The following is a 12,211-nucleotide window of genomic DNA, read 5'->3' as shown; positions in this document are numbered from 1 at the left end:
GGTAAACTTGTACCATCTAGGCTTTTGGCTTTGATGTCGATGCATCTTACTGCTTCTGATTGCTTCATGGTAGTGTGTTCCTTTATTTGTAGCTTGTTGAGGAGGGAGTATTTTTGTAGCTCAGCTTCCCTCACGACTTTATCATATACCGGATTGGGAGGTGACTACAGTCTCTCCAGACTTTTCCCTCACGGCTTTGTCGTATACCAGATTTGGGATGTAAGTACAGTCTCTCCATACCTTTGTTGTGTTTTGAGGAAACTTTCGGTCCCCTCATTGGTTTGCTTGATTTGTGGTAGATTTTTTTTTCTAAATTTCATTTTTGTTTAGCTTCGGCTCTTTCATGTTTGAAGCTTGCCTTTTTTTTGCTATTTTTTCTAAATGCTTCGATTTTTTCAACAATTACGAAGCTTGCTTTTTTTTCATGTTGATGCTTTTGCTCTTTATTGTCATCATTGGTGGAGGAATCACATCTCATGATGATGTTATTTGCTGAATCTTTATTGATGAGTATTATTTTGGAAGCTACTCCTGGCTTTGGTTAGGAAGTCATTCCTGGTCTTGGCATTTTCTTGGATCATCCTTCATTCAGTTGAGGAGTAGGGCGCTATGGCCTCTTCATGCTTATGGGTTTGCTTATTCGGTTGATTCCATTCTATTCCACTATTGATATATCTTTGCTTAGTGGGCCCATAAAATCACTTAGGGTTGCCATTTGACACCACTTCGACTCATGCTTGGCTATTGAGCTTTTACAAGTGCTTTGTCTTGATGATTCCTGTAGACACCTAATTTCGTCCGGGGGCATACAAGCAAGGACATGGACCTCTGTTACGAAGGGAAGGAGCTCCCGAAGCATGCCAACACTTTAGAGGGACCAAAAGCACAAATTAAATATTTTTATTGGCCCGGAACGGGCCGTTCCAAAATCGGAACGGGCCGTTCCAAGGTCCAGAACGGGCTGTTCCGAAGCTCCCAAAAGGCCAAAAACCCTAATTTGGAACGAGCCGTTCCAATATTGGAATTGGCCATTCTAAGATTGGAACAGGTCGTTCCAAACTCCTCAAAAAGGGCTCAAATGGTTAACTGGAACGGGGCTGGAACGGGCCGTTCCTAAATCTGGAACGGGACGTTCCAAGTCCGTTCCAGTCTAAGAAATCACATGTTATTCTCACTACTGGAACGGGCCGTTCCGATTTCAGAACGGGTCGTTCCAGTATACGAATTTTACATGCAACGACCATATCCAGAACGACCGTTCCGATTTTGGAACGGGTCGTTCTGGACCCCCTTCCCGAAGTCTATAAATAGACAGTTGGGGCTCATTTCTCCAGACCCCCGAAAATTTTGTCTAGCATTCTCTAGAGCTCGAAATTTCTCTTTTTTTCTCTCTCTCTCCTATTGTATTTCTTGAGTATTGTGAGGCATTTGTGTAGTGTGAAAGGTTGCCATAAAGCACCTACAATTTCCATATTATAAGATCTAACAAAGCTTGCTACGAGGTATTTTGATCAATTTTCTTCTCTCTCTTTTATTTCTTATATTTGATAAATATTGTTTATATTAAGAGCAATCATGTAGATATTTTAGAGTCAATTGTTTAATTTAAATTTTAAATCATGTAAATAATCATCAATAAAAGGGGATATAATATTTAATTTATTATTTCTTATCGCGTTAACTTCATCATAAGGTACCGATTTAGGGCGTTGTAAGGGTGCTTAATACCTTCCTTACACGTAACCGACCCCCGAACCCAATTCTGGTTATCAAGGCCATTATTGGATCTTTTAAAAATCTTTTCTTTTTCCAATGTTTTGCGTAAAACATTGGTGGCGACTCCATAGAACCTATTTTCAAAACCATTGATTAAGGATTAGTCTGGTGTCCGGGCATTCCTTAATTGATGAGATCTTTAAAAGGATGTTTAAACCATAGGTCGCAAGATCGGAAATTTTCGGGTTGCGACAACTCCTTCTGACCCATAGCAAGTAGAATGCATGGATGCATGAATGCAATGAAAATACAAGACAGGAATGATTCTTTTATTTATTCCATTTTTTTTTGTAATGCCTTTCCATATGCCCCTACCTCATATGCATGCGATGAAGTTTATGCTCATGTGTTTAGTCCTAAACATGCAATTCAATTTTTTTTGTCAGGAAATTAACCTGTGAGCGTTAAAGATATTGTTGACGATTCCTTTTTATCCATTCCGTTTGTGATTATAGCCGGGATATGTTCTTTTGAACTCAAGGTTTTAGTGGCTCCTCAATTATCAGTGTGTAGTCAAACGTCTCTAAACTCCGTTCGGGGACATCTTAGCCTTCCCTCTGTGAGTATTCACTGTGCATTTTCCATGAATATTTTCAGTACCATTTTAATGCCATAGGGGTGAAGAGAAAAGAAGAAAAGGGATGTTTGTATTTTTTCAAAAGGTTGTTAGAAGGGATTTTTTTCAAAAGGGGTTTTTAGAAGAATGGCTGGCCAAGGTGGGCTTTAGTGTTTATGGCTATTAAACAAAGCATATTTGCTACAAGAGGAAGTTATTGTTATGTTTTAATCATTTTTTTTTGTTTTGGAAAGTGGAGTGATGACTTGGGGTTGTGCTTTGCTTAGATGATCCCCCTAGGCCACCTTTGGATTTTCAACTCAGGTCACTACTTTGACGTCCTAACTTTTGCCTAGGTTACTTGAGATGTGTTCCCTAGCAGACATTTTCTTTTGATCCTTACTTTTGCCTAGGTTACCCTTTTTGATTGTAGGTTGCCTAGCAGATCTTGCCCTAACTTTTGCACAGCCCCCTTAGTGGCTTTCCTACCAGGCCTTGATTTTTTGCAGCGCTCGTGAAGTATGAGATGTCTTTATTTTGTCAAACCCTAGTCATGTTTGAATTCATGTGATTACTTCTCTCCTACCCTTTCCATGCTATTGTCCAAATAACATTTCTATTGCAAGTAAGCTTTGTTTATTTGGGGTTAGTGGATGAAGCCTAGAGTGAATATTTAGAGAGAAGAGAAATGAAAGAGTGTTATGGCATTAAAAACAATACTTCCAATTTACACGTGCCCCTTTAGCAAAGCTCGAAGGCCCGGGCATGCCTCGAGTTCGTGATTCATACACAAAGAGATAGACGGAGGTTGCCCCCTAGAGAGTCATGGTGCTTAGTGCTTTGGATTTGGAATAGAACCCTTATAGAGTCTTGCTTCTCAAAGGGAATACTCGAGCTACCTTTCGATTTTTAACTCGAGCAGGCATTTTTCATTTTTATATATCCCTAACTTTTGCATAGGACGTATCCTATTGGGATTTTGATTCTTTTTTCTTTGCCCTAATTTTTTCCTAGAACGCCCCATGCGGGGTTTGCGTCCTAGCGGGTCCTCATCATACAATGCCTTTATTCTTTAATTGGGTTTTGTCTTGTAATTCCCTAGAAGCATGGATTCGTCCATTCTTGATCATTCCTTCTATCTCGACTATTATCATTTCCACATGGGAAAGTCTCGGTGTTTGAATCGTCGATTTGGGCGTGTGATGCCCTCAATTATTGATAAGTGTTCCCCAATTTGATGTGCCAGGTTCACATTTGATTACAGTAATTTCCATTATCCGGCTAATACGCATAGATTAAATTTCCCTTTTTATTCTTATTTATTATTTACAAGGAAGGCATGTCATCTATATGAAACGTAAAATAGAATGCAAAGACACTTGAGAAATTCAACGAATATTATTCTCATTGATTCTTGTTTAGAGAACATCTTTGCATACTGATGAGTCAATATTTTCCCTTATTTTCTTACCTTTCTGTACTTATTTTAATCTTCGAATTGTGCTTAATTGTTGATATTCTGCACTGTTTTCTATTTGGGCTTTAATTGGACCCGTAATTCATATTTTAACTAATTTGAATTTTCTGAATCTAATTATTCCAAATTTTATTTTCAGGACAGTTTAATAATTATTTGGGCTTGGAATTAATTTCTGGACTTCAAGTGGAGCTGCCACGTCATCTGCCATGTCACTACTGCACCCATTTTCCACCTCAACATTCATTTTTAGGTTTTTAGTCTATTTTATTGTAGTTGGGTCAGACTTGTATTTTATTGGGCCCAATTCATTTTTTTCTCATAGGACCCTAGGGTAGGGCTGACTTGGCAGCCACTAGATGAAGGGTCTGATGTGACTACGTGAACAATAGCCTCTCTTTGTATTGCATTCACGTTTTTCTTTGCTGCTGGAGCTAGAGAGTTCACGTTTTGGTCTCTTTAGGCTCTGGACGTTTTTGGGCTTCCCTGTTCTGTTTCCTTTACGTTTTGCTTCCATTTTTCTTTGGCTGCTCTCCATTTTTCTTCACGTTTTCTTTAGTTTTACTGATTGTAATGTGAGACTCCATTTCCATCTTGAATACAGATTGTTCATCTCATTTCGTTTTCCTTCTCTGCCTTGCCTTTTCGTTTCCCTTCTCTGCCTTGCATTTCTGTTTCTGTTCTATTTTAATGGAAGGCTAAAAACCATTGGGTTGGCTTCTTGTTGTGGATTGTAATTTCTGTTTGAGGTTGGGTATGTTTGTACATCTCTGTTCTGCTTTGTTCTTCTCCATTTAACCTCTGTATCAATGTGTCCATGCTTAAAGGGCTGTACTTAATGCCACAGTTGCTTAATCTGTGAAGAGGTTGATGTTTTATACGTTTGCTTAATTCGTGTAGGGAAATCTTGAGTTAATCTTCGCTTAGTTGGTTAACTCGGATGGAACAAGGATTAAGTGGTTAATAGAGTAATTTCATTGTGAACCGAGGATAAGAGAGTTACAATCCGAACAAGGAGCCAATCTATTTTACTTGCTGAGTTATTTCGTTTTATTGTGTATCAACTAAAAATCTGAACCAAACCCCCCACTTCGTGTGTTTAAGCCTTTAGCAGTAAAAGACGGTCCTTGGGAGACGACCTAGGAGTCACTTCCTAGTACTACATTTAATTGCATTTATTTGACCGGATACGGCTTCGATCAGCATACTGTTATATGTGCCTCCCATTTCTAATGAGTGTATGCTAATGTACTATCCTACGAGATGCATGATGTTTATTTTCTGCCTAAATTTTATCATTTTTTTACTAAAGGTTATGATGCATGATTTTTGCTATATATTTTGTTGTTTTTTTTCAAACAAACTATCCTATATGATGCTTTAGAGTTAGGGTATATAGAAGAGTATTAGTTTTTTATTTATTGATATATGTTTGTTTGTCTATAATTCCTTTCTATCTGATATGAACAAAAAGAGAACACAACAAATGCAACATGCATATGCTCAAATAAATGTATACCCCCGGACAGTCACATTCAAATTCTTGGTCTGTGGTCCTTGTAAGAAAAGTGCGTTGTATATAACAGTTCTAATCTCACCGGTCTTAAGGCCCCAAGGTGCCCCCATTATAGGGACCCAGTATCTCTATCGTTGTCACCTGGCAAACTCTAAGGTCTTTCACAGTATTTCGGGCTAGAGTAACCAGTTATCACCTTGAGTGCGATTTTCGACAAGGCTCGCAGGCTCCAAGGCCAAACTTGGGCCGGTCGTACGTCAACCACTCCCTATGTTTAATACCCTCATGCCCCCGGGTGTAGGGGGAACTGTTGTGTGCAAAGGTTTGTGTACAAATTTTATTCAATTCTTCAAACAGGTGTAGAATTTAAACAGGAAAACAGATATTAAAGGCAAACAAATAAAACAAACAAAGTAAAGGAGAAAATATTTAAATTATTATTCTTATTTTATTAACTTCATCATTTATTTGGGCCTGACCCTCTTAAAATGTCCCTAGTGGAGTCGCCATCTGTCGCAACCCAAAATTTTTTGATCTTGTGACCTATGGTTTAGACATCATTTTAAAGATCTCATCAATTAGGGAATGCTCGGACACCAGACTAATCCTTAATTAATGGTTTTGAAAAATGAGTTCATGGAGTCGCCACCAATGTTTTACTCAAAACATTGGAAAAAGAAAAGGTTTTTAAAGATCCAATAATGGCCTTGATAACCAGAATTGGGTTCGGGGGTCGGTTACGTGTAGGGAAGGTATTAAGAACCCCTACAACGCCCTTAATCGGTACCCTATGATGAAGTTAACGTGATAAAAATTAATAAATTAAATATTAGATCCCCTTTATTAATATTTATTTACATTCTATAAATTTAAATTACACGATTGATCCTAAAATATCTACATGATTGCTTTTATTATAATAAGATTTATCAAAGATAAGAAATAAAAGAAAGAGAAGAAGATTGACTAAAATACCTCTTGAAGGAGCTCTATTGAATCTTCAAATATGAAGATTTTTAGGTGTTTTGTGGCAACCTTTCACACTACAATATGCCTCACAAAACTCAAGAAATACAATAGAAGGGAGAGAGAGAGAAATTTCGAGCTTTGAGGAGTCTTGGATGAAATTTTGTGGCCCTGAGAACTGTGCCCGAGTCTGTTATTTATAGACATAAAAAAGTTGCCAGAACGGCCCGTTCTAGATCTGTATGTTATGTGTTAATTTCGCCTCCTGGAACGGCCCGTTCTGAAACCAGAACAACCCGTTCCAGAGTTGAGTTGAACACACAAATGCCTATGTTGGAACGACCGATTCCAAACTAAGGTTTTAGGCCTTTTTTGTAACTTGGAACGGCCTGTTCCAGTTTTTAGAATGACCCGTTCCAAACTTAGGTTATAGTCTTTTTTATGAACTTGGAACGGCCCGTTCCATTTTTGGAACGACCTGTTCTAGTTTTTGAACGACCCGTTCCAAACTAGGATTTTAGGCCCTTTTGTAACTTGAAACGACCCGTTACAGTTTTGGAACAGCCCATTCCAGGCTACTAAAACCAACTTATTTGGGCTTTAGGCTTTCTGATGTCATGTCCTGTTGTTTCCATGCTTCGGGAGCTTCTTTCCTTGATAATAGACGTCCATTTCATTGCTTTTGGTGGTCTAGACGAAATTGGGTGTCTACAACACATTTGTATGAACAAGCTCCAACTTCTCAACCTTGGGCATCCTTCCTAACTTGGCAAAAGTTACTCTCTTCTACTTTCCAAACATGCATGGTTCCTAGAAACCAACTTCTACCTCTTTTATTTATGGAATCTTCCCCTTTGAGACTAGTATCTTCATACCTTTCTCACTCATATGACCAAGTCTTTGGTGCCACAGAATCAAAGAGTGACCAACATCACCACTGACTGAATTTACTTCTTCTGTAAGTAATTCTACCATGTAAAGGGTTCTTTTCTTCCAACCACGAGCAACAACTAGATTACCCTTCTCACCTTCCATTGACCATCTCCGAATGTAACTCAATATCCCTGAACATCCAACATACCCATAGAGATTAACATTCTCTTGAGTCCTGGAATATATCTGACATCCTTCGGTGTCCATATTGTACATGTAGACTACGATGTCTAAAGCTTCATCATATGCTAGACGAACTTTGCCAAAATTCCCAATTCTAAATTTTTTTATCAAGTCCTTGTAAGGAAAAGCATGGAAAAATGCACCAGAATCCATGATCCAGGATTCAAACTTACTCTTAATGCAATAGATCAACGCATCATCAATGTCTTCTTATTCTGCATTCACTATGTTGTCATGCCTCTTTTCTTTAGGGGCAAAAGCAACAGTACACTAGTTTCTGAAGTGGCCATTCTACTGACAATTCCAACAGATAATATCCTTGCGAGGTTTGGACTACCCTCGCTTCTTGGACTTTGATCTATCATGCCTAGAACCTTGCCCCCTTTCAGGCCTCCTGCCTCTACCTTCTGTGCTCAATAAGGAACTTGTTGATTCTCCAACGTTTCTCCTATGAACATCCTCACTAAGGATTAAATCCCTAATTCCTTCGAAGGTCAATTTCATAGTTCCAGATGTACTTACGACTGTTGTAATAGTTCTTGACCAACTATCAACAAGGATAACAACAATAGGGCTTGTACTTCATCATCAAATTTAATATCCACTGATACTAATCTCGACAATAAGGAATTAAATTCGTTCACATGATCTGTACTAGCACATTCTTGCATCTTCGTATTAACTATTTGACGAATTAAAAATACCTTGTTTGATGCTAATGGCTTCTCATACATGTTTGATAATGCCTTTATCAAACCATATGTCGTCTTCTCATTGACAATGTTGTAGGCGACATTCTTTGCCAACGTCAATTTGACGATGCCCAGAGCCTGCCAATTTAGCAAATCCCAATCTGCCTAAGACATTGTTTCCGGTTTATTCTCGGACAAAGGCTGGTACAACTTTTTTTGATACAGATAATCTTCAATTTGCATCTTCCAAGATCTGAAATCCCTCCCATCCAACTTGTCAATCTTCACTTAACCATCTTCTACCATTGCTCCCACTCGCGTGAAACCCTAGGCTCTTGATACTAGTTGTTGGGGATCGTAAATTCACTCACACGCATAATTGCAAGAGAGAAAGTAAATTAACAAGACACATATATTTACGTGGTTCGGTCAGAATAACCTACATCCACAACCGTACTAGATGGTATTTTCTATTTCATAATTAGGTTTACAATTACATGAGTATTTATATAAAAAAAGAAAGTAAATGGGCCAAGCCCAATAAACCTTTCAGACTCCACATACTCAACAATATAAAGGTTGAAGATGGAAGATAATGTTAGATTAGAGGTGAATTGTAAAGTTACAAAATGAATGAAGGATTGAAGGTTGAAGCTGAAGTCACAATTCACAAACAAAAGATGGAGACACTTAGTCAACCAATGACCATGAAGATGAAGAAAGATAGCAGATAAAGATGCGACTACGGTTTCTATTTGCGATTTTTTAATTTTTTTATCAGTAAGGTACACAAAATATTTAAGTAAAGTAATAAAAAAATATTGATAATATATTTTTTGCTTTATAAAATTATTTGTTTATTTATACAATTATATTGTTAATAATATATGTATATTAATTTTTTAGTATATTATATAGATAAATATGCTAGTTTATTAAATCTAACAAACTTTTTTCTAAGCCTAAGTCTGACCTTTTTAAATAAATAGACTTTTTTAAAAGTCTAAATCTGAACTTTTTATTAAGTAGGTCAGGCCAGACTAGGTTTTAAAAAGGCCAGGCCATAGACCCCCTATTTAAGGCCTAGCCTATTTCCATCCCTACACCTCATTCTCATATGGGTAATAGCAAATGATAGGATATAACCATAAAGATAACAGTTACACCATAATGTTTTCTAATTTATTTTACTATACAATATATTCTAAATTTTTTATACATTTATCCTACAGGTTGGGATCAAGAGTGATGTTTATATTATTTTCTTGATGATTTTATGTTTTACTATATTTTACCTTATTTAAACTTTAAAGTATCGAGTATTAATTGTATAACATTAATAAAAAATTTATACATAAATTTTTAATTATTAAATTTTTTAAAGAAAAGTTTAGGTGATCAAGGCATCATAATAGGGTGGAGAAATCCCAATTAGATTAACACCTTAAGACCTACTAATCCAACATCCCACACCTAAAAAAAATAACATCAAGGAAAATTCAAAACAAGAGCATGGGGGACCAAAACCCATGAAAAATTAACAAAACTTAGAGGAAGGTAATCCACAAAATTAACAAACCCTAAACCTTAAACCCTAAACAAAATCACCTCTATTCACCAAATCATACATAACGCATTCACACGTTGGTTAACTTCATGAAAAATATGTGAGCTCATGAAGGTCATTGAAGAACAAAGCTTCATGCAATGCTTCCATCTACTATGGATTGACTAAGGAAATAAGCTAACATTAGAAAAAACATCCAACACCAATTTGGAATATGATAGAAAGAACTTGAAGAAGATTGATGTTCATCCAAATCCAATCCGTCCAAAACCTTTTCACTCTTGAGGAGACTCGGTTTTATGCTTGAAAATACCTTGAAGAAAACTCTAATGGGGAAGAAGCAATAAAGGAGGTTCGGCTACTTCAATAAGCTTGGAGAAGCTTGAGGAACCTAGTTCAAAGGTTGAAGAACCTTTGAAGGAGAACCTAGAGAGAGAGTTCTCTACGGTTTTGGTGACTTTGAGAAGAGAGAATTCTATAAGAATTTTCTGAATTCATTCATCAAAAGTGAGCTACAATGAGAGAATTACAAATATATAGGGAGAGGTAGCTTAGGGAGCAAGCTAACCTTAACCATGGTTCACTAAGAACCATGGTAAGGTTCACTTGACCGTCCAAGGTTTAGAAACTTGTGGAGCAAGCTTCTCACTTAGCTTGCTTGGGAAGCAAGCTAAGGAGAAGCTTGTAACACAAGCTTCTCAAGCTTAGGTGAGTGAAGGAGAAATTCGGCCAAAATGAGAACCAAGGCTAAGCGGCCATTTAGTCTAGTTTGCTCCAAACCGGTTTTTGAAAAATGTTGATTTGGTTTAGTTAGGTTCATCCAATGTTGATGAAACCTAGCTAAATCAAATCCTTGAAAAATTAGGAGAAAAACAAGTCTAATATGTAAAATTTAGCCTAGGCCCAATTCTGGCCCAATTACTAATCATACCCTCTAGCTTTGCTAAATGCCATCCCACTCCTACTATTGAAATATAGAAAAAGAGTGTACTTCTAGGTTAGGTTAAATGGAGTCAAAGTTCCCAAGTAACCTACCCTAAAAACAATATATAATGAGAAATAAAAGCAAATAAAGTGCCTCACAAATACAAAGGCAAAAATAAGCCTATACAAAGAAACTATGTACAAACTATACACAAGTAGAACTAGGCCTTCTCTTCATGATAGAGTAGTCCAAGAGAAGAGTACCTTGGGCTTAGAAAGCCCACTGGTCTTCAAGAGGTCCAACTCTTCTTGTATGTTCCTAACCATAACTCTAGTTATTGGGCCCTTGGCCCATGGTCTATCAGAATCACACTCAAGCCAAAGATTGTGTCAACATCTCACATATATGTGATCAACAATAAGCATGGCCACCATAAGTTTTTTCGAGAAAGCTAAATCAATGCCAATAAAAAAGGAAAAACCCCTAAAAAAGATTTAGTAGTATCACAAAAAAGACCCCTACCTGACCATGAGATTCTCTAGCATCTCCATCTATGTTATACTTGAAAAAGCCTTTAGATAGAGGATGTCAATCTGCCTACCTCACTACTATAGGCCTTGGTGGATGAGGACGTGAAAGCAACTAACGCACTATGCATGCATCTTGTCATGAATATGAGATACATTTAGATGAAAAATGATCAGAAAGGTAGACCACAACCATCCCCCTAGAAAATGTCAATGAAGAGTTAGTTGTTGGTTCTTAAATCACAAATCATTCCTAGCCACCCATATAATCCAAATAATATGAATTATTGCAAAAACCAAAAACTCCCTGATTTGACCAATCCAGCACTTGTCTAAAATATAAAATAAAGAATGCAGTGAAGTGAGATCTATTTGGTGTTGAAAAATGTCTTGAATCCATAACCAAATAGATATCAGGAGAAAGAAATCCAGGAACACATGAAATGAATCCTCTTCATGTTTGCCACACAAACTACACATGGAGACAATTGTTATACCTCGAGATTTGAGATTATCATCTATCAACATTTTATTGTGTAATAATCTCCAACTAACACAAGATTTTAAAGGGGGAATATGATGAACCCAAATATTCTTATACCATGCAGAAGAGAGCATAAATGTTAGTAACGTGCAAGAAAACTTCCTTGAAGGAGATAATACCACTAGCTACAGGCTTCCATACAACTTGGTCCCTACCATTCCCATTTGGAGGATGAACACGCCATATAGCCTATGATAACTCAGGAAGCCAAGAGAGCAAAATCGAGGGAAAGGCCCAAGAAGATCCACTCACAAAACAATTAATAGTGGCTAAAAACTTGTGTTAAATTGACAAGGGAATATCAAAAACATCTGCAATAAACTTATCAAAACACCAAATATCAGTCTAAAAGTTCACCACATCACCACTATCCAATACCCACCTTGTATTATCTAGAATGGTTGACCAATGTGGAAGAATAGACGACCAAATAAAAGAGGATTTAATGATTGTCCTTTTTAGTTATAGCAATATTTACAATAAAAAAGTAGAAAATGGAGAGGAAGATTGGTGGGAATACCTTTTGAGCAAGATTTTATAAAGTGTTCT

Source organism: Cajanus cajan, chromosome 11, assembly GCF_000230855.2.
Source record: "Cajanus cajan strain Asha chromosome 11, NIPB_CcT2T_4, whole genome shotgun sequence".
In the NCBI taxonomy this organism is placed as follows: Eukaryota; Viridiplantae; Streptophyta; class Magnoliopsida; order Fabales; family Fabaceae; genus Cajanus; species Cajanus cajan.
This window is presented reverse-complemented; position numbering follows the sequence as displayed.